The sequence below is a fragment of the Fringilla coelebs genome (genome assembly GCF_963513975.1).
Source record: "Fringilla coelebs genome assembly, chromosome: 1".
In the NCBI taxonomy this organism is placed as follows: domain Eukaryota; kingdom Metazoa; phylum Chordata; class Aves; order Passeriformes; family Fringillidae; genus Fringilla; species Fringilla coelebs.
Genome location: NC_140028.1, coordinates 10,466,874 through 10,487,557, shown reverse-complemented (window position 1 = coordinate 10,487,557; position 20,684 = coordinate 10,466,874). Strand labels below are relative to the sequence as shown.

Sequence of the window (20,684 nt, the reverse complement as noted above, 5' to 3'; positions counted from 1 at the left end):
TGGTAGTAGAGTAGGGGGTAGAGCTGTGGTACTTTAGTCCAAGAGACAGAGCTTCTGGTTTTACAAAAAAAAAAAAAAAAAAACCCAACAAAAAAAAAACAAACAAAAAAAAAAAAAACAAAACAAACAAAAAAAAAACTGGAAGAATTATTAAAGCAAGTCCTGTGTCTAACAGTCAATTACTCAAACAACTGAACTTTCTACTACTTTTGGTAACATATTATCTCCTGCATTTCTTTTGAACTTTCATAAATCCAAACCCTGAAGTGATTTAGTACTGGATATAAAACACAAGCAGAATTTTTAAGAACTCTCTAGAATTCAGGCTTTCACTCTTCAAAAAAACTACTGAAACATTCCTTCCTAAGGTAGGAAGAGATGGGGTATTATTCCTACACCTTTAAATGATATTTGCATTTGCTCTCCATTGCATGTTTAACTTCCCCATGACTACCTGGCATCATTGTTTTGCCACAGTAGATGCTTCCTTTGTATTTATGCAGTTAACACCCAGCTGTGAAGTGTTCCTGAATACCACTCAAGTGATTCAACAGCTTTGTTATCTAAGACATACAGATGATATAATTTATGAGGAATATGACAGGGTTTAACAGAGAGTTCTGGCTCAGTATCATCAAAATAGAAATGAAACCATGTCCTGTCCCAGGAAGTTTGCACAACACAAACAGTAAGACAAGGAAAGGTCAGCAGGGCTTTCCCATTCACATTATTGGTGGTGTAGGAGCAGCTCTCAGCAACGCCAAGACCCACAGCCCTATTCCCTAATGCTTGAACAGAGGAGTCCTTACTCCTTATAATCTAGATTTCTACTCTCAGGGTAAAAACAAACAAACAAACAACCCAACCAAAAAAAAAAAACAAACACTTTCCTCAGGACTGTACTAGGTCACATGAACAGCAAGGAACTTCTACCACAAAAAAAAAAAAAGCCTCCAAGAAACCCCAACAAACAAACAAAAAAACCAAGCCACAGAAGAGTTACAGTCACTTACCACCTAAGAGATCTTTTTACTGGTTTTAGTGAGTTCTAACCATCAACTGTTCATCAATAGTAATAAAAAAATTGAGAGCTGAAGCCCTAGCTACCCCTCTGATAGGTAAAACTCTAAGATGAACTTAGACCCAAGCTGATTATGCTACAGCTATGGAAGTATCCATCGCTGGCACAGCATCTCTTCTGCTCAGAGACAATGGATGTGTTTATTTCAGATTGCTAAGAACACAGTTTAGATTTTTAAAAGCCTGAAAAGCCCTTCCTATGGACAGCAGCAGCAGTAAGTTTTGTCACAGGCTCAGGCTGAGCAGTTTCTAGGTGACAGTCAAGCAGTTCACTTTAACTCCTCTCCCCAGGGTCCCCAGGGCTGCCCCACTATGCAAATCTCAGCAGAGGCAGCTCCTTCCAGTTGTAACTCATCCACAAAATGAGGCAGGACTTTCCAAAGGGCGACTCCATGAGAGCCTTGGGACAAGCAGCAATTTCTGTCAAGGAGGACAGAAGAGCTCTGCTCCTGCCAGAGGAGCTGTCACAGAACACTGAGACTCTTGAAAGTGCCTCCAGCTTGTCCAGGAGCTCTGTGAGCTCCATCTACACAAAGATTTGCAATAATTGTCGCAGCTACAATTAAAAGCAGAAGAGGGCAGGATATGAAGAACCTTTTCCAATCAGCTATACATTGCAGTAATACAGTTTTGAAATTATTCTAGTAAAATTATTCTATTTGAAATTATTCTAGTAAAAACATATCCAGGTTCAGTTCCTAGGGACTCCTAGGGACAGCTCTTTCCAACAGGCAGGAAAATAAACCAAAAAACCAGAAGCCATACAACAAGGTCTTAATTCCTGCATTGTAATTTAATGGCACCAAGTCTCAGCAGCTGCACACTGCTTCTTTTCAATAATTTCTCAAATTCCATGATAACCTGAAGGGAGGCAAGCTGCATCAGAGGGAGTTCAGATGGGACATTAAGAAAAGCTTCTTCACTGAGGGGTTGTCTGGTCACTGGAACAGGCTCCCCAGGGAAGTGGTCATGGCAGACATAGCTCAAGAAGTATCTGGACAATGCTCTTAAGTCACATGATTTAGTGGTAGGGAGTCCTGCAAGGAGCAGAGAGCTGAACTTTAAGATCTGTGTGGGTCCTTTCCGACTTGAGACATTCTATGATTCTAAACATTAAAGCTGCAGTTATGTGGTCAAGCAGTAAGCTGAACACTAACAAGAACTAAAGGACTTTATGTCTATAGTTCAAGTGCCTCCAGAGTTAAAAAAAAACAACAACCCTCCCTCCACAAAACCTAGAATTGTCCTTTAACAAGTATTTTAGAGTTCTTCTCTAAGTCAGGAAGTGAAAGAAGCAACATCTGACATTAGCCTAATAGAACAGACCACATAAAACTGAATATGAACCTCCACAGTCACCTGTCTCAACAAGCACAGCTTTTCAGGTCAAATGTCTTTCTGATGAGAAAAGTTTACATATTTTGCTGCCCTGTTTAAAAGTGACTTTTCAAAAAGTCAAAACAACCCTTAAATTAATGCCTTTGATTTGAAGGCTCATTGGACAAACAGAATTAAACAGTTCATGTTGTCCTGAGCAACTATTTACAGGTAAAGAAAAATAGCAGCTTTACCTTCATAAACAAATTGGCATGGCTGAAGTCTCAAGCAGAGCACAGTTTACTAAATAAGCCTTTAAACCAAATTGCAAAACTCACTTATTTTTAAACTACTCTATTAACTATTGCAGTAAGACTACTACACGTAAAGGAAAGATATTTTGGAAGAGCTCGACACTGAATTCCATTTGATTACAGCAAAAAAGTCTTGTCACTGATCATCTGCAGATCACTACAATCTTTGTTCAAGCTTTAACTTATTTTACATCTACTGTGGAGAAAAAGATGCCACATTATGTTCCCTGAGCACAGGCACATTATTTACATTGATAATACACACGATTAAACTTTAAAAAACACAGCATTGCGTAAAAGCTTCTAACATCTCAATCTACTCCTGTGCTATTGCAGCGAGGCACAGCAAACAAGCCCCAAGACAAAATAAAGCAAATAAGTACAAGACAGATTGGTTCAGCCTAAAACAAGGCAGACATTCCTCTTTTTTTGCCTTAGACACCACCATTAATGCAAAATAAATGCATGCTGGTAGAATATCAGTATCATGATCAGAATTTCTACCACATTATCTTGAGTGTCAAAATCACAACAAGTACTTAACCTCCATGTACTAAGAGCCATTTAACACAAACTCACTTTCACATGAATGAGAAATCAATTCAAGAGGCTCTGCTGAATTTACAGGCAAACCTACAACAATATATTTAGAGCACCAATATCAAAGGAGATTGTTTTTAAGTTGTGGCACAAATGGGAAGTACAAGTGGTTTCAGCTGTCAGAAAGGCAATTTTTCTTAACATATTTACATTCTATAACAACAGTGTAGCAGGTTATTCTTTTACCCCTGATATTCCCACATTACCCTGTTGGTATCTGGTGGGCTTTGCACTGAAAGCTTTTAGAAATATTTGTAATGTCACCACATTCTGTGTTGGTTACACAGGTTTCTTCAACAAACAAACAAACTCTTCTGAAAGCAGCCATTAAAAGCTACACATTTATAAAACCTATTTCCTTGTTTAACAGAGGAAACATTTAGCACAGAGCAAAACAAAACAGATGTAGCTTTGTATTTCTTGCAGCATGTTTGACTTCATATAAACTTTCTCACTACTCAAAATCAAACAGAATTCTGTAAACACAAGGAATAGGGCCTTACTCAAATACAGTATCTCTTCTGCAATGAGATCCTTCACTTCAAACCTTTTTTACACACACAGGTATAAAGACAACAAATTTTCCTTCTCTTTTTAAGTTTAACACATATTAGGGATTTGCACGAGAAGACTAACATTGTTACTGAAGAAGTTTTAAAGATTCTTCACAGGAGGAAGCAAAACATTTAAAGATGTGTCAGCCAGACAAATGTTACTTTCATAAGAGTTATACAAGCCACAACAAAGATTTCTCAAAATTAATAAGAAAATGGCAGGTATGCATTTGTTTTTACTTTGTAAACGTAATACTGAAGGCGTTTTCATATTTATTAAAATTAGCATAAATGAAAAACCTGTTAATCCACCCACAATATCAATGCAATATCAGTACTGGAACAGAGACTTCACAACATGTTAATCAGTTTGCTCAAAACATCTCCCCATCATCGCTACAGGGGAACAATTCGATGTTGCATGGAAGGATTTTTAAATCTTCAAGCACACGGACAAGTTCAAGCTGCATGTAAGAGATAACACTGAAAGGAGAGTGAATAATTATCAGAGATTATATGTGAAAGCAGAAGACAATTACTAAAATCTTTTCTGAACAACTGATACTCTGGAAAAATAATGCAAGTTAAGTTAGCATAATGAAAAAGAACAGCTAATACAAGAAAAATAGGGCAAACACTGAAATGTTACTCATCCTTCAGTGTCTGTGATAATGGACAGTTGAAACATCTTAAGCAAAAGAAACACCACCTGGATAAAATGGGCATGCACATCTTCCACAACCATTTGGAATGGTCCGCACCACATCAAGGACCAGCTGGGTTAGAATTTTTATCTTGGCACCAGTCATGCAAGACCCAGACCCAGACACACTCTGCACCCACATGTCACATTCTCTTCAGCACTGTCCCAGAGCTGGGGGCCTGTGCTGAGAACCTGGGTCAGGTCTAAAACACAGTAGAGCTCAGCAGGCTCTCAGCTCCTGCCTTTCCAAATCAAAGTTACTGCTGGAAACAGTGAAACTAAGTTTCTGCAGCACTACCCCAAGCTAAAAAAGACTTACTAATCCTAAAGGAAATACTGAATTAAGATAAATACTTTACCACAGCTGCAGACAAAGAACTACTTCACAGAACTACCCAGTTTCACTCAGCATGGCCATCCTGTTAAACTTCTCTCTCCAAGAGAGATGTGGAGATGATGGGCTGGAAAAGGAAGCCAAAGTAGGGAAAAAGACAGAAGACTTCAATTCTAGATTTATGAGCTTTTCAGTCTTCTGTACAGGGCAAGCTATGCACTCAAATTTAGTGAAAGACACACATTACTTATTCACATCATATACAATCAGAATAATCCAAAGTATTATCCTAAAAGTTACTATCAGATACTATCAGGTTCAAAACTTATGGTGGCAATATAGTGCCTTGGTTTCTCAAATGGTGGCACACAACATGCCAGAGATTGTTTTTCTCCTAAAAGCTGAAGGTCATACACTTTCAAACCCAGTATTTAGGAATGAGTCTCATATGTATTTTAGCTTCAGGAACTGCAATTTTACAGGCAAAAAAACTCTTGAAATTATTGCTCAGAAACAGCTGTACTATGAAAGTCATCTTTATATTAAAAAAAAAAAAAGACTAAAAAAACTTTGTTTTTACTATGTCATTCTGACAGATGCACATTGCTAACTACTATAAGCTTTCAAAACTTTCCTATCATTAATCTAGGTTTGGCAGAGTAACCAAACCAAGCATCTGAATATTCTCTGCAACAGCTACACAAAAGAACTTTATAAAGTTATCCTTGACTGCTTATAAAATTTAGGCAAATTAACTGGCAAGTGAAGATTAATAAAGCATCTGTAAATGCTTAAGTCATGAAAGCTTTATGTTTTCTTCTTGGCTAGGATGTGCTTCTTTCCATGTTCTTCCTTGAACCCAGCCACATCACCCCATTTGGGCAAAGAACCCTCTCTTGACACAAATTTAATGAGCCCTGCAGCTCAAGTGGCAGCAGTAAACAGAAAGGTAAGATCCAAGCTTGATGGAAAGTGTACAGGAAGGTATAATTACAGAGGAAAACTGCTACTTCATTTACAATATTAAGTAATTGAGAAGTGAGCTGTAATTCTGGTACCAACTATCAGTATGCACATGATTTACCTATGTCAAGACATTCCAATGTCCTAAATTCTCAGGTTTCCTTGTAATTGCTGTGTAACACTCTAGCTCAACATCTTCTTAAGGACTGGCAAACTGCTATTAAGTGGTCATAGCTCTTCTCTGATGAACCTATTATTGTTCTGTACCCAAAAGCAGCCTGCACATGACTTGGTATGTCTGGGACTCACAAGACATCCTTAGTTTTATTATCATACATTATTCTCAGTGAAAATTAGACCTCAACAAACATCCATTGAATAATTACAAGCACATTAATGGCATCTTCCAAAGCATCTGGACTTCTGTTAAGGCTTCCCTTTGTTTCTCTCCAGACTATGAAGCACTATATTTGAAGTTTCACTGTTTGCACTATCACACTACAAATAGTATTTATATAGAACGCAGTACAGACACATAGTATTTGTCTCAGCTAAAAAAGCAAACAGACTATGTCTAACATGCCATTACAGGAAAAAAAAAAAAAAGGAACAGTCTTTTTTCTTCCACTGAGAGAGCAGGAATTTAATCAATTTGTATTCCAATTTAAATGCCCACACATTATCCACTGCTACTGAGTCTTTTGTCTGGTGAGCTACAAACACTTAGAAAGAAAAAATGTTGCATGAACTACCTGCTTTCAACAGATCAAAATACTTTGTACTCCTTGGCCTAAAATATTATGGAAAACAAAGAAATATTCTACAAGCAAAGAAACCCAAGCAAGTGTTTACCAGTTAGTAGTATCTTCTTGAAGTCTTAACAGAGAACTCCCTTCTTCAGATATTGATGCAGCAGCTTGTCCTCACAATCTGAAAAAACAGAAGAACCCCATTAAACATAAACAATACATGGTATTTCAATCACATAAACCAGTGCCAGGGGTAAATCAAAGTTAATCCCGCAGTGCCAAGGAACCTACATAATCCTTTAGGAATGCAAATGAGACATGCAGAATTCAAAAACACTTGGTGATTTTATGGAAGTGACATTACAAGCAAACAGAGAAGCATCCTTACAAACTCTTCTGTGAGTCAGTAAGGCTATAAGCTAGCCATGATCACAAGCATCAGAAATAGAGCATTGCAGCTCAGCATTACCGAGTTAAGTTACATATAGTTACAGCACAAAAAATAGAGCATTACATCTCTGCATTACGGAGCCGGGTTACACATAATTGCAGCAGAAAAAAGTAGGTCTCAGTTCAAGCTTTATTTACAGTGCCACATACATTGCATACAGGGAAAAGCACTTCATTGCTATGGTTTTCATCACTTAAAGAAAAATGCCACCAATAGAAGTTTTTACCTATCTGGACTTCTCCAGGGTTACTAGGATTTTCTGCTTCAAAATTAAGCTTCTGGTTTAGAAAAATCAGTATTTGTATGGTCAGACAAAACAGCATTTCCTATGGAAATGCAGCACTGAGAGATTCCATTGCAAGCATTTGGAGGGTACTTCAGCTCATTTGGAGTAGATTTATATAGCAAGCAGCCTACCTTTTTTAGTACAGTAACTGGGTGATGAACTGCCCAGAACTGATACCTTTCTGTTGTGGCGAAAGGTTCATAGTCTTTTCCCTTTGGGGTTTTGAAGGCTGCTTCTTTCAAGGATTTCATCTAATTTAAATATTTAAGTGTTGTCACTTAAACTGTCTCCAGTAAAACCACTGCTGCTCCTGCTTCAGGTATTCCTGGCACCAGAATCCTTCTTTTTAGTATCTCACATCTCAAAGTTTCTTTAAAAGGAGTGATCTTCCCATTTTGTCCTCCAATTCTCTTTCTGCTTCTTAAAGCAAAGTCAAGCATATTCTGCGACATGTCTGTTTTTAGCACAAGCTTGGTTTAGAAATATAAAATCCCTGTCATATCATTTCAAATCCAGCTGAAGAGGCATGAAATATTCAGCGTTAATTTGTATTTAATCAGCTATCAGCAGTTCCTCTTACATCAGGTAATCCTGATTAATGGGCATTTAACAAAAATATGTTGCTTTGCAGTTAAACATATAATCACAAACACCATAGAGTTACTGTTTTGTCCCAGCTTGGGAAAGGTGGAGGGAAGAGGAAGAGTTGTAAAGTATTGAGGATGGGGAACGATTTTAGTCACAGTGAAAACTACTATCCAAAAGATGCCACTCTTTGCCTCCTGCCGCCTCTGCAAAGGAAAAACCTGCAACCTGAGGAGCCCAGCTAGGAGAAAAGGCAAGGACTCTGAGATATTATGCCAAATATAATGGCCAAATAAAGCCAAGGGATCCTATTCACAGCTGCATCGAAGCAAATAATTGCAACAGACAGCTGAAAAACAAAACCAAAAAGAGAGTACTATTACCAAATTATAACTTTTGCCAATTTGTGTCAAGGCAGTACCTAAGATAAGCAACTGCCTGTCAAGTTAATGTGTTGGTGTTTGGGTTTTTTTCCCTGCATATGTTGTAAGAAGCACTATTTCTCTTTCTTGCAGAAGGGGAAATCTAAAACATACCCAAAACACATTCACTCCATTAATGCATAGGCTTTGTTTAAACAATTGTTCCACCACCCTATTCAGTCCCCTTCATTCATGGACCTCTTGCCAGACAACTGTATAGGTTAACAATTATCTTATAAACTGAATGGAAGCCATAAGATCCTTTCATTCATGCTGCTTGGCAAGTGCACAGCAGAGCAGTTCCATCACTGCCTACAGTCCATAACAGAATTGAAAGTCTTGCTGCCCAAGTGACCATTTAAGAAACCCAACAAGTTCCTTCAATACACTCAATCAAAAACACTTCCTTCCACCCTGCTACATGGCAGTATGAAAAGCTTCTTATTCAGTACCAAAAACGGATTTTTTTCCAAGCATGATTGATCATTTCAATAAACAGGAAAATGGTTATATTTCTGCTGTTCCACTGTCAGGACACATGGCATCATGTTGACAAATTCGAATGGTTAAATCTCCTTGTAACTACTGAAATCACAAGCAGGATTTTGGTTTACTGAAAAGAATACCTAAGCTCACTGGAGACCCTTCTGCCCTCTCCAGTCCTGCACTGCTCCCACTCCTGGCTGCTCAGTATTTCCTGTGCTGTAGTTCCTCCTCCCTGACAACCCATTCCTGCAGCCTGGCTTCAGGAGAAAGTGAAGCCAGTGCCAGCAGCAACAGCTGTGGGGCAATTCTGGATGGGAGAATCCCACCTGGCAGAACTGCCATATGTTACAGTGGATTGAAGAGATGATGGAAACATCCAGAAAAGCACTGGAAGCACATCATCTGCCAGCACAGGGCAAAGAATTTAGCCTGGTGTGATAGGAGTAACTGGAGAGGAAGGAGGCTGTTGCACAGGAGCACTGGGCAGCACTGCACACAGCAAGGACAAGGCTGCTGAAGGGGAAGCACACACAGAAAAAGCTGCAGAAAACATGGCCCCTTCAGAAGATGTCTACAGCTTTCAAGGCAACAACTCCTTATATATGATCTAGATTAATCCCATTCAGTCCATAAAACCTATCAAGAGAGATTTATTTTTCTTTTAAAATAACACATCCCCAAACTGTAACCTACAGTATAAATAGCATAGCTGAGAAAAACCAAGTTAGCTGCCATCTTAGTTTACAGACAAGATTTGCTCACAAGCTAATCTTCTTTACTTCAATAGACCTTTGTGGAGTAAATTAACACTGTTTCTTTGACAGGCTAATGAGAATAGCAGGTGAACAACAAAAGAGTAAACTCATTCCCAGGAGATATCCTTGCCTGCCCTCCACAAACTGTGCTCGTATAGCTTTGTAGGATGATGAATTCAAAAGAAGGAAGCAGACAATAAACCTACCTGTTCCTGCTAAATTAGGGAGACTTCACCTCTTGATGTAAGCGACCATCCTTTACTTCATTAGTTTTGTCACTTAAGGGGAAGGTGGAATTAGCAGAGCACCTGATTAAATCTTGCTCTCCATACAAAATTCATGCTCAAGAAGACCATTAACCATAAAGATGCAAAAAGCCTTCTGTGAATCGCACAGTGTTTGCTTTTCCCTGGGTACATGTTTCAACAGGCAGAGGCAGAGCAAGTGCTTCTCAAGCCTCCAAGTTTCACACTCATTTGAGTTACAAGGAAGAAAACTTCTGAGAAATTTATTAACGGCTACATCCTCAGGAGCAAAGGGTAAAGCCACTAACACAGGGCTTGGCTGCTTTTACTGAGGGATTCAGGGCACTCCATCCAAGACAGTTTGCTGAAATACTGTGGCAAAACAGGCAGTTATTCTCAGATATAGCAGGGTCTACATAGAGTTTCAAGATAAACAATTTTGCAGCCTTTGCCACCATTAAAACAAGACTGACACTTAGAGCCCCTGTAAGGGCCTTGTCAGAACTTGCCACATGTTTTCACAAGCAGGTAAGAGGAACGACTCAGGGCTGAGATGCAGAGGGAAACAGATGCAGAGGTCAGTCTGTCCTTGAATTCTGCCACAACCTTCAACTGCTGACCCAACAGCCCACACTCCATGTCTTTGCCTTGCTCCAGTCAGACAATCACATCCCAAGGACACTACTGAAGTGACCCTCTGGGGTGGCCTGAGATGCCATTTTATTCCCTCTTTATTTAGTAATCTACACAGAATCTTCAAAAGCCCAGACAAATGTAGATTTCACAACTTAACATGCAGCCTATTTCAGCTCAAAAGCTTTCTCTGAATTCCATTTAGGAGTAACTCCACCTACCCTGTATACCTAATACTGTTGCATAGATATGAACTACATTTAAAAATCACATTACACACATCATCTTTGCCTGTGCTTGATTTTGCTCAGTCCAAAACATAGAAAGCACAGGAGAGACAGTAATGTGGATTTAAGGTGATGTATCCTCCCTAACACAGATCACAACAGACTGCTAGACACAACAGCCCATCCTAAGACACATCTGAAATGCAGAGTATTCAAAATGAGCTGAAGAAAAAATAAGCCATAAAGATCCATAAAGATAACTAAGTGTCAGAAGGCTTATGGTAGCTTACAAACCATTCTGGTGTCAGACTAAGAGAGCACACACATTGAGCAGTCAAAATAACCCCTGCAGAGCTTCTGGTAGGCTACTCTTCATAGTAAATAGCTATGCAAAAAAGAGGCAGAAAGCAACAAAATCAGTGTCCTACAAAAACAGGCAAACATAAAAATACCAGAACTCACTAATAGGTCCACAGCAAGAAAACTTGAGAATTTTATATCCTGCTAAAATGATACAGGCTACTTTTTTCCCTTATGAACATATTTTGCCAAAACTTTAATTTTCAGTTGAAAGAGGAAATTCTCCTGTGATTTGAGGAATTGGTAGTCTGAGAACTATTCAAAAATCTCCAGATATTCACTTCTGCACAGCTGAGAAAGTAATCCGTCATTCCTTTATTTCCAGGACAGAAATGAAACCAAGTGTTTAAGATCAAATAATTACACTAAAACTCAATAGTTTGAGCTTCAACTGTACATCATGCAGTTAATAACAGTGATGCAAAGACACATTCCAAGGTTAAAACTATTTGCCTCCAGAAGCCTCCAGCTGTGCTTCCACGTAACACTGGAGCACTCTAGTGACACCATTTTAAACAGCTAACTATTCCTTTTTTTTTTCATTCATCAGAATAGCATGAGTTACAGGACTTAAGCACGTTAGTCCTTACAGTTTTGAGGTGCAAAACCACTAACTATGGTTGAAAATGTATCTCTAGTATTTACTCATGTACTAGAAGCTAATTTTGTGAGTAAATTAGGATCACCCAGTTAGCTAAGAGTTGCAAAGACAGAGATGGAAGACACACATAACCTTCCCTTGTCCTATGGCAAACATTTGGCAGAGGTTTAAAGTATTATCAGCCCAACACAATGTATTCTCTGAAGAGTAATTTACCAAACAGAACACTGACCAGCTTTTCCTCCAATAATTACTCCAAAGTCATATAAGGGATTTCCAACTGTGAACACTTTCTCCTGTCAGAGCTGTACTGCAGCTTTCAAACACTGGACTTGGTACTTCAAGTTCAGTACTGTGGCACAGTTTAGCAACTTCCCTTAAAAATACAGGTTTTAAAAATAACTAAGTATTACAGAAGGACTGACATTTAATAGATGACTATCCTTATCACTTTTTGTTTTATTATTTATTAATTACAACTGGAAATAGTGTATGCTCCAATTTCAGTAGACTTTGCTCACACTGCAGAAGTTCTGACTCCCACCAGACTATTACTGACCCTCAAGCCCTAATTTACTCAGCTTCTTGGAGCTTACAGGAACATGTATCTGCATTTACTACAAATACAGCAATAAGAAGAAAGTAGCTCTTGTGTAAAAAACTAACTAAACTGAAACTGCTAAATACTTATTCCATTAAGCCATACAATAAGCATATGCCTCTGTTTCAAAGACAAACATGGCAGCAGTGAATATGCCAATCATTCGAATACTCTTCTATTAGACAGGATTAAAGTTTAACTGTGAGCAGAGAAGAATGTATTTGATGCCAGACTTGAAATAACATGTTGAATATTTTCTCCAGTTCCCTTTTGAAACAGAACTACTCTTCTGAGAGTGACTCAAGTCCTAGAGTGACTCAACTCAGAGATGAAGAGGCAGGACACAGATGACATGTTCTCCAGATTAGTAATGGAGCAGGTTTCCATAGCAGGGTGAAAAGGGCAAGTATGTACAGACAGACTTGAGATAGGACTAATCTTTTCCTATTTCTAATGAGAGAATGTTCTTGCTAAATACAAAGAAGAAGGACAATTAATTCCATATATGTAACTTACGGAAACTTGGTCAGAAGGGCAGAGTTCTTGCAAAAAGTCTGATAAGTCTTCTAATGAATGTCAGGAGCAGTTCTTTTATCATAAAACGTTTTTGCCATACAGAGAAACAGGCACAAGGCACAACCTGGAATATTTCTTCACTCTCAAGTACAGACACCGCAAATTTTTTGACCTCAGATCTCAGTTAGCGTGTGTTTCCTCCTTGGATACACAACACCCAACCAAGGCACTGAACGACAGTATAGAAACCAGGGGTTAACACACGGACTGAGCGTCGGATCCGTCCTGTTTTGTTCTACTGCCTACAGAGGCACAATGAAAGAAGATCCTCCTGTGACCAGAGCCAGTGGACCAGTTCTGCTTTCTAAGAGCTTTAACTGTTACAGTTATGAGCAAGCTACACAAACTCTTCAGCAAGTTAAGGCTTGTAATTATAGGATAGAAGCTGCATATCCTAACTGCAAGACCCTTGGACAGAGATCTGTCCTAAGCAAAGACTTAGCACAGAAGACTTTCCCATTCCATAAAAGTGCCTTCTCACCAGGCTCTGCTGTGCTTAGTCTTTCCTGGACACACTCCTGAAGCCCCTATTCATAACATGTCCCAGCTCCAGCATCCTTCATATTCTTACTTAGAAAGTGTCCCAGCTTCAGCTGGGAGGGAGGAAGAGCGTGGCTCTCAGGCAATCAATTTAAGGCTCCTTAAATAGAAATTAGAGTCAGGTGTCCCTTCTACCCATCATTATGCCAACAATTTAAAAATTCTGAAGGGGGAAGACAACCTAGGAAAGATGCCACAAAGCTCTTACTCTGGGTAGTTGGTCAATATATCCTTTTTCCCCCTCCATTTTCTAATCAGCTGGATTTAGACAAGCTTGTTATCTAGTCCACAGAGAGGCAGGCATTAGTTCCAGCTCTTAGTAATGTTTACAGTACCTAACTTTATCTGATGAGTAAATAGTTTAAGCTCTTAGCTTAAGCAGTCTGAATGATCTTTTCAGGATCCAATATTTGTTAAAAAAGAAAAAAAAAAAAACTGCAAAGCTTATGTTTGAGACCTTGAGTAGAAAGTCTCACCCTGACAAGGCTGTCTGTCAACTCTCAGCTTTTACATCCGCTTCTCACTACCAAAACATTAAAGGCAACTGGACTCCTGTTTCTGCACAGGAAATCTGATGAATTTTCAAGCCATTCTTACACTCCCACATCCTCTCATTTAAGTATGTACTGAGATAGCACAAGATATTTGTTCAAAGGGTACTTGCAGATGCCATCATCTCCAGAGGCATTTTTTTTTACATTTAATGTGCAAGTTACAACCTCAGCCAAATCAGGAGCACAACAATTTTTTCTATATCACCCTGTATTTGGAGTAACAAAGGAAGCATTTAAGAACAAGTCTTACATTTTACTGCTTAACCAAAATTACAAACTCCAATGTTCAAATATTCACATATATGTTCTAGAGACTGCAGCAAGGCAGTTAAGTTCATGCTTTGAAATCAAACTTTATCCTGGAACAGAAGTAAAATAATAATTTAAAAAATCCCAAAACCAAAAACTTTTTTTTTTTTTTTAAATTTAGAGATGTGTCACACTACAAAGCTTTTTTGCTATTCTAAGGGTAGAAAGACTAACAGATTCTGAAGAACCACTTTCCATGAATAAATACAGCCACAAAACTCAAATCCACACATGAAGAAAAGGAACTGTATCACACAAAACTGTGAAATCATGGCCAGCATAATTCTGGTAGACACAAAGTTGCTGTATTTAAGTAAAACTCCAACAACAGACATGCACAGGTAGCAGCTTCCCTTCATCCAATTACCACTTATTTCAGGCAGATGCCAGCACATTCAGCAAGAGTATCATCAGTACAAGCACTTCAAGCATCCTGAAAAAAGTCCTAAGACCACCAACTTCAAGAATATCATTGAAAACCAGGGAAAAATTGTAGAAGCCAGGCACCGTAATTTCAAGTCTGGTTACACATACTAGTACAATCTCCAAATTTAGATCAGGGACTCCAGCAAACCATGTGATGAGAGAGTTGCTCTACAGGCAGAGCATGCTTTAGGCTGCTTGTCCATGAGAAACCCACAGGGCCCTTTAGCACACCGTGCAAACAGAGCATGGGCACTGCCACACACGAGGTTAATGTTCAACCAAACCAAAAGCAGAGGCTCCAGGGCTCCTCAGAAAGGTGGGAATGGGAAGAGTGTGACAGGAATTGTGTGCCGGAAGCCCAGCACAAGCTCCAGCCTGGAGAGGTACAAAGGGAAGCACATGCACATGCACCTTGGATGTGTAACTTCCATCACGTGGTGCTGCAGTGCTCATCTGTCCAAGGACTGTGATTCAGTGCCTACAGGGTGTGTTGGATTTAGTACAGATGCAAAACTTAATTGCACACCATATATGTGTCTGGCTGCTGACAGAAGGCTACACACACAGACAATTAGGAGCACTCAGAAAAGTTAAAGCATCTGCTCTAACAGGACTGACTGAGCCTTGTTGGCCTCGCTCAGTGCAACTGCAGAAAGCTCCCATATCTCTCTCAGAAGGAGTCTCAGAGTAAGTAAAGCTAGTTAACTTTCACAACATTTAGTCTGAGGGTCACCATGCCCAGCATGGGCTAAAACAAACATTGCCTACTATGGAATTATTTGTATTGCCATTCATGAACTCACACAATTTATCAGGGACATCTTATGTGGCAAAGACACTGCCAAAGAACTGGATGATTTATGGGTGTTCTTATAGCAGAAATCTCTTACAGCAGGACCTTTCCAACAACAGACATTTTCCAGCAATCTCTGAATACTGGAATGTGACAAAAACAAGAGAGAGGAAGTATGAAGACTTACATAACGATAAATCTTGTTAATAAAAATACGCTTCTCACTGTGGCTGAACTAGAAAATTTCTTTTGCCTAATGGTATTGTCATAAGCACCAAAGCAAGCTCACAAACAAAAGGAGGGCTGACTTCACAAAGAGCAGTGCAAAACACCTTTGCATGAACAAGAGGCTTCCAGTAGTTTTCTTGTCTTTAAATAAAAAATAATCTGGCTTTCAAGAATTTAGTAACAAGACAAATATTAACTTATTCATTGTCATATCACTCAAATCTAGAAATGGATGTTGGCCTTCTGGGCCTCCATCTCATTCTTGTGTTAATTGTTATTTTCTTAAAAATACAAGTATCAGCAAAACTAGTACTAAAAACAAAGCCACCAACAATGACTAAGATTTTCCAGATCTGAAAGTATGAAAAGGTTTCACTTGGATCTACTTTCAGTTAATGTATCACTGCAGAGAAACTAACTGAGTCCCATATCCTATTACTAACTTTGCTTTTATCTTATAAACACGTTTTATGAAGAGTCATTCAGCTACAGAAACTCAGCCCAGTTGCTACAGTAACTAGAGAAATATGCATTTGATCCCTGGTTTTTACTACAACTTCCTATTTGTTTCCAGGTAATTAACACTGCCATACCTCAGTTCCTTATCTTATCTTCCTTCATGATAAGGCCAAACATTCAACACTAAGAGAAGGACTTTAGCCAGGTGTGTTGTCTTTGAATTCTGTTACAGCGAGAGCTGGTAAGGGCAGCAATGGATAAAGGCATAAGCACAGAAGAGGCTGTTTAGTGACTCTCCAGGCAGTCAGTGAGGATACTCCATGTGAAGCACACATGCAGAATACCTCCAAAATCTCTGCACTACATCACATTACAGACACAAGTTGCCGAAGCAATACAGACTCCAAAAATCAGATACTGCACTCCTATCCAGCAAAGATATTCATGTTAAACTCTCATCCATCAGCCTGAAAAATAATGGAAATTACTGTTTTACTGCTGAAAACTTGAGCTTCTTAAGCCTTTAAGTTAAGGCCCTACAGACAGTAAGAAGTTAACTAATCATATGAGACAGTCCAGTCTAATCCTGGATAAACAGTAACTTCACTTGAAATATACAGGTTATAGTCAAAAAAAATCTTTTAATAAGACTATTTTTAATTATAAAATCATTCAAGTGTTCCAAACTGCTGATCAAACTATCCTTTCACAAAGATAACAAAAATAATTAAAAAAAAAAAAAGGAAAAGACACACATGTTAAACAATGTGCTTGAGGGGAAAAAAGTTTCATCCAGATCAACCAACTTCAACACCGGCTACTGCTGGATTATCAGAGAGGAATGTCATAATATGTCCTGTAGTTAGAACACACTTCTTAAAAAACAACACTGAACCTACACTGGGACAATTTCCTAAGATGAAAAATGGGTGTAAGTACACAACTGGCATTTTGGTAGGTGTATTTAATTTACAGAATAAGCTGCTCCCATGGAAGAAGCCTTCAAGCAAAAGAAATATGTGCTTAGGCCATTAACAAGATCCACAAATTCTATCCTCTCTCATAAAACAAGAGTCTATAACAAATCTATAGAACTAGTGAAGAATAAACCACACCTGGAAAAGTAAAACCAGCCTTTTGTTTTGCTAGTCAGCCAGACTATCCTCCATGATCACGAACACCATGCTTATGACAAAACGGAGAAGTCATTAAGCAGTTCATGAGACCATGAAAAACATTCTCAAGAGCCAGGCAAGGAAACAAGCATAGTTCAGAAAGGGGCATCTATAACTCTGGTTCCACGCCACTTTCCTAACAGATAGCGGAGGGCATGAGCAGCTATGTTCCTCTGCCTGCTCTGAAACCAGCAAATACAGCATATCACAAGAGAAGATACAAAACCTGTAACTTCAGGCACACAGACCTTCCCCTAAAAGGTATCACATCCTGTTAATACTGGAAAACAACAATAACAAGAACTAATTCACTGAGAAACCTCATTTTTGAGGCAGCTTCTGGAGCCCCAGGTGCTGCCTTGGTGCACACACATGGCGCCACAAGAGCAACACGTGGTAGGAAAATAAACTCCGAGGAAATAATGTCTTCCTTACCTTAAACTCTTGAACATGCTACCAAAGTTTTGATTATCATAAGAAATTATCAAACAGTATTTTACAGACTTTTAGCTTTTTCCACCAAGCACTCTGCCTGGAATGGGAAAGAGCCGCTTCAGCACTCACTTATGTCAAGGATCACTGTTCCAAAAAGGTACGCTGGGGTAGTGCCAAGCCACCGAAGCAGATTTAGTTCAGAAAACAGAGCTATAAGTTTTCTACTAGACAATAAAAGCTACTGCTTAAAGGCAGTGATTCTCAACCTCCTTCCAACTGCAGCTCTTCCTACTTTTTGTCATAATAAGCCCTAACTCTGCCAGCCCAAAGGCAGAACGCTGACTTTACTTCCTCTGAGCCGTGTGACTGCAAGAGCAGGGGAATGGCAAACGGGAACATTCCTCAGCACACAAACTCAAGCAGAATTACATCACACACAGAGCGACACAGAAGTTCAAAAGATCCACAAGGTGAAAAGAAGTGCACTTAAGACCAGATAGGGACAAAAAAGGGGTGGAGGAGAGGGACAAAAAAAGAGATGCAGCCAGAAACAGCCCACAGATGGCTATACCTGACACATTCTACTCTCCAGAATGCTGCTGTTGATGGAAACTTTTCACTATAGTTACTGCACTCCAGGCTCCCACAAAGCTGCTGTCTTGCACCCACAAAAGAAGGACAGCTCTAGAATTTGTAGTTTAAATTGAATTAATATTTCATACCATCAATTTTATGACTGTCAAAGTTGCAAGTCCTAGTAAGTAAATAAAATGCTTAAATTCAGGATATACATTTCACATATTACACTACTTTAGATATTTACAATGGGAAAAAACTATGAGGCGAAGAACCCTAAACATCATGCACTTTACATAAAAACTGCTCTAAATTACACTCAGCTACATCAGCACCCTTCCTTCCCAAGTTAACCCAGAGAAACATGCTCTACAGAGAGCAACAGAACACTTTAGTGTTTTAACCCAAATCTATTGCTACCTTTCATCAGAAATCAGAGCTCCACAAAAGTTTTCTTAACTATGAAATCTTTTGAAAGCTTGAGTATTAATAATGCTTTAATACATTCTATTATCTATGTGACTGTTCATGACTTTGGATCTGCCATCAAGCTGCCTGCTCCCTCACCCTCACCAGGCTTCCCTGGTGTGCAAGCATTGTTATCAGGCATATTCAAATCAGTAAAGCACTCAAGTGTTGCAACACAGTTTAAAGTCAACACCATAAACACCATTCCCAACATGCAAATTCATAGCTTTCAGCCTTCTCCTTAGTGTGCTGAAGAAGAAAAAACTTACTTTGGGCCTGTTCACTCTTTAAAAATGCCTAGCTGGATATTTTAATAGAAAATGAGCACTTCTGAAATGACTGACCCTTAAGACTTTGCTTCCGCTTTCAAAAATTCTACCCAAGTCTACTTTTCCCTATTTATAGAATTGATACTCAGAGGCTAAAACAGACACTGTAAAAAAGCAAGCAACTCCAGATCCACAGCTTAGTTAAGAAAGACCAAAAAAAAGTCCTACAACTATTTGAGGAGAAGAGACCCGGCCAAATAGTACAAGTCTGGGAGAAATCTCTGTATAGGGACGTAAGCCCCTGGGCAAATTATTCAAATATGAATAAACTTTGCACTTCCCTGAGGGGAAAATGAAGAAGTATCTGCTGCTACCAGCCTTGTTCTTATAAATCTCTTAACTCAGAACTACTCCAAACATTAATTTTTACAGCTGTACTGTATCACAGTTAAGAGCAGGCAGGCTTTCAGCTTACCTCTGTAACTTGACTAAAAGGGGAAATTAAGCAACTCCCAGTATCTGTTCAGTCAGTCTAGATTAATGTACTTGTACTGTTAAAGATTCTTTAATTTACACTGTCTCTAGGTAGCTATAATTACAAAGAAATGCAGAAGAGTATTCTTAATTGGCAAAGAAGTCTTGGCAGATTGTTCTTTTCCATGGCAGAAAAGAGATAAAAATCAAGGAATGCCATTTCTGGATGCTTTCATGGAGGAGATAGCATACAAACATTTAAGGCAATTTTGCGGTACATATATGAACAGGCAAAAAAAAAAGGGTGAATTCAATACCTCCTTGTAGGCGAAGGGAGTCTCCCATTACATTCTAAAGTACATACAAAACTAATATTAAACTGGCACAACTGTACAGAATTCAAAGGCAGGCATCAGGGCAATCAATCTCATGTTACTCCTGAATCACTCTGACAGTGAAGATTGCTTGTGACAAAGATCACAGGATTAAATTTATCTCCAAATTTTTATTTAAAGCATTTGCCTTCACAGCTTTGATGGGAGGATATCCTATAAAAGGTATCTGAAAGACAATAAGTGGCTCCTACCTTAAAGATCTGTTCTGTCATCAGACCTGAAAATGCCCACTTCTCCTCCCAACAAAAGTAAGGTTAACTGGCCTGAACTACCAGTTTTTTCTTTCTTTGAAAAACATCTAAAAGCAGGAAGGGTGCCAGAATTTCTTAGGACAGTTACAGACATAACCCATTCAGGTCCTCACAAGTAACTTGTCACTGGCAACCATTTATTGAGATTGGATTAGTAAGAATTATTGCTACTTCTTTACAAGCCTGATACTGTCAGAGGAAAAGCCTTGAGACAGAAGATTTTGAGACTTAAAACCACTGAAATTGAAAATGAACATAATGAACTATAAACTCTGAACAGAACTACTACAAATTTATTTAAGCTGAGAAGGAGCAACTGGATAGAGGTAGTGGTAGGAGGCAATATTAACCACTTTATCACCAGCCCCCATTATCTCCCAGGGGAGACAGGAAGACACATCTTTTATTGCTGTACTGCACAGAAAGGTTAGCTCTGAGAAAGCAGGAAATTTAAAAAAAAAAATTATAAAAATCAGAAGGGGGAAGGCTA

At 38.9% G+C, this 20,684-nt stretch overlaps 1 protein-coding gene across 2 annotated transcripts in view; it reads right to left on the bottom strand.

Moving 5' to 3' along the window:
• Positions 1 to 20,684, bottom strand: part of CYRIB (CYFIP related Rac1 interactor B) — a 96,414-nt gene that overhangs the window by 35,295 nt on the left and 40,435 nt on the right. For both annotated transcript variants that reach the window (XM_084201535.1, XM_084201534.1), the window contains exon 2: positions 6,718 to 6,795. The gene's annotated coding sequence lies outside the window, so the exon portion shown is untranslated. The remainder of the gene's footprint in view (positions 1 to 6,717; positions 6,796 to 20,684) is intronic.